At 46.9% G+C, this 3,338-nt stretch overlaps 1 pseudogene; it reads right to left on the bottom strand.

The window, feature by feature from the left end:
* Positions 1 to 297: 297 nt before the first annotated feature.
* On the bottom strand, positions 298 to 810 carry LOC144173579 (uncharacterized; annotated as a pseudogene).
* Between the last annotated feature and the right edge of the window lie 2,528 nt (positions 811 to 3,338).

The raw sequence follows: 3,338 nt of genomic DNA on the forward strand, positions 1-3,338 counted from the left end.
ACTAATGGGCTCTCACCCAGGCTCTCGGCTTGCAAATAATGGACTCAAGTTGCAAAGGCCAGCGCAAACGAAGATCATAGCAGAGATAGACTTCTTTGACTTGATTGGCAAGGCCTGCTTAAATATCCTATATGTCTTGATGCGGTTTATCGCTTTTTCCACATGGATCCTAACGGAAGGAATTCTTCTTGTCTGCGTAACTTCTTTCTCGGTGAATTGAGACTTCCCCTTAAGAGAACGAGCAGTTAGCAAAATAAAAGCTTAGCCCACCACACCAAAGCACAACATGCTCGCACTTCACTTACCTCTTGTGAATGCAGGTATATTCAGCTTAGCGCCTTGAACGTTCAGGTTTTGGCCCAGCGTGAAGCCCCGATCAGCCATAACCTCATCCCCTGGGCGAAGGTAGTCTTCGACCCCACAGTCGCTGGTGATAAACTTGTCCAATGCACGCCCACCATACGCCGGTGTGACATACATTATTTACTCGTTCGGTGCAATAGCCATCAAAAACTTGACAGTATTCCGGGCTTTATAACAGCTGTAGGTCTGTGCTCTCGGCCAAAGCTTCTTGGGTTGTTGCAGTACAATTTCTGAACAGTCTATAATGCAAGTCGTGCCTTCAAACCCATTGTTGACAAATGAGTCAGGTGTGCTATTTCTAATGACTTCTCTTGGCAGCCAGATTACTTTCTTCTTCGTAATGCTCGTGAGCACTGATGACATGTGCTTGAAAATGTTATGTGCACACGTTACAGACACCTGAAACATCCTGGCCAAATGTCCGTACAAGAGACCAAGACGCAATCTCAGTATTTAGTTCGGGAGGGGGGGGGGTTGTGCATATACAACAAACAATGTGGCCTCCGCACTAATGCAATATATATATATATATATATATATATATATATATATATTGTAAGACCAGTGGTAGCCTCGTTTTTGGAAGTTCAGAGCGCTGAATGCAATGTCCCAGTGGAAGGCAATCATCACTAGCGCCCGGTTGCGGCCACGGCTTCTTCATCTCTGTATATACTCATCATCACCGATTCTTCTACCTTCTCGAACTATCATCATCGGTAACCTGGCTCGGTCGCCATCTTGCCACCTTGCAGCTCGGTCTGCGAATAAAGCGGTTTGCGCTTACTGGTCTGCCTTCGCCTACCATCGGCCTTACAAGGCCGATATCGGCCTTATATATATATATATATATATATATATAAAGTTGTGTGTACATATGCGTGTGTGTGTATAAGCACCTGTCAGTTTGCGGGGATTAATTGGTCGCAGTTAGTAATTGGAGATCCATGTCTGGAGAGGCCCTTGCCCTGCAGCGGGCGTAGACAGGCTGATCCTAAAAATCGCAAGGAATCACAACAGTGCACACAGCCATACATACACGAGCAGTCGTCCTGTCATAGGACGTTTTTGCACTTTCTTGAAAGAAAAAAGAGTGTGTTCACGGGGAGGCGCACGCAATCTCCGCCCCAAAGCATTGCAATATACATCCCTGTCGTCCGAGCGCGTAGAGGCACTCTACCTAATGGCCTCGTCGCTCGCGTGCCGCTCAACGTGTGCCACTTGAAACAGATCAAGCAAGGAAAGCAACAAAAGATGACGACAAACCCAACTGACCAGAATCGGTCATCGCCACGCTCATGTTAGGCTGCAAGAGACAGCATCTTGACAAAACCAGTGAACCTACTCAGCACATGCAGGCACGCCCCTAGCCATAACCAAGTAGAAAAACACCAAAATAACTCCAAAAGTGTACATAGTAAGCAGGTGCCCGAAGAGGCAAACCAGATATGCCTACAAGTGAAGCCGACAAAGTCAAGGCGAGGGGATTAATTTTAGTTTATTTTGAATACTGCTGATTTCAACCAAGAGAACAAGAATACAAGCACAATGCAAGAGTGGAATACCAGATATACAGAAAGGCAGATATGTAGTTCAAATAAACGCAGGGAGGGTCGGTTACAGTTATAAACAAAAGTACATAATTATTGACAGTATACACTTATTCACACATTTGTGTGCTGCAACGCCTGATCCGGGGTGCTCAAATTGCTTTCTATGTCGCGTGCCTAAAGAGCATGATCAAAAAAAGGGTCTGCAAACCTACATTTAAATAAGGAAACACCTACACATAATTATGGAAACACATAAGGAAACACCTACATTCAAATAAGGAAATTTGTTATGTACATTTGTTTCATGAAGACGTCGTGGTGTCCAACATAGAATGCTAGCACGATAATTTAGGTTTCTATTAGCCTGCTCCTGCAAATAGACTAGTTTGGAGAGCCGCCTGTGGGCTCGCAGTAAAGCGATCACCTTCTGTCATATATTGATCTGCAGGCGCCTGCGTTTCGACTAAGTACATTAAGCACGTCCTCTGGAGAGAGTGCGATATCACGGTGCACATTCAGAAGGGCGAGTCCGAGCAAGCGGTCGTCAGTTGTGGACGCTCTGAGATAAGTTTTAAGTCGTCGAAGAGTGGAGAAAGAATGTTCTGCCTCTGCTGTTGTTACCGGGAGAGTTGCAAGTATCTGCAGCAGCCGATGCACATTCGGAAACATAGCCACTGGACAAAGAGCAACTGCCTGCAGTGCTGATGTGGCCTCTTCATGCCTCTCATTCTTGCATTTCGCAGCCCACACAAGTAGTTCTCCTTCAAGCTCCCCGACTGACACGATGCTCGAGTACAAAGCCAAAAATTCTTCAGCCTTAGGTGCAGACTCGGCCTGACAGATGTTCTGAGGGAGCAGCGATGATAGCGACCGTAAAGTACGCCGGTGATTTACAAAGCGCACATCCAACTGCGTTCCAAGATGATCCATGAACAGCAGGAAGACTGCAATTCTAAAATACTCTTCGACGCTTGTGGCATGGACGTAAGAGCGGTTAACGCGGTCGAGCGGTGACACGCGGCATTTGCATTTCCACTGCCACTCCTTCGGCCATTGATACGGCGGCTTCAAATATTCCGGGAAAGCCAGAGTTCCGCATCTCGCTCACCGCAGCCTGGACATGGTCGATTAAGTCCAGAGCGACAACTAGGTTAGAAGAGGCCGTTTGAAGCTGTCTTGAAAGTGTGAGAGTGAGCGACAGTGCTTTTGGTGTGATATTGACGCTTACGATGAACGTGGGGGTCAGCACGCAAGCAAGCAACTGATGCGCTTTCGGTGAAGCTTCGACGGCAGCTTCTGCTATGTCCTCAAGTGCCAAAACGACTACGCCAAAAAGCTCCACGAATGTCTCGATAGCCTCGTGGCACTCCACCCAACGTGTCTCACACAAGCAATGAAGCCGTTGTTTAGTCAGGTCACTGTTTT

The sequence above is a fragment of the Haemaphysalis longicornis genome, unplaced genomic scaffold, assembly GCF_048455015.1.
Source record: "Haemaphysalis longicornis isolate Haplotype H1 unplaced genomic scaffold, Haemaphysalis longicornis Haplotype H1 scaffold_3, whole genome shotgun sequence".
Classification (NCBI taxonomy): domain Eukaryota; kingdom Metazoa; phylum Arthropoda; class Arachnida; order Ixodida; family Ixodidae; genus Haemaphysalis; species Haemaphysalis longicornis.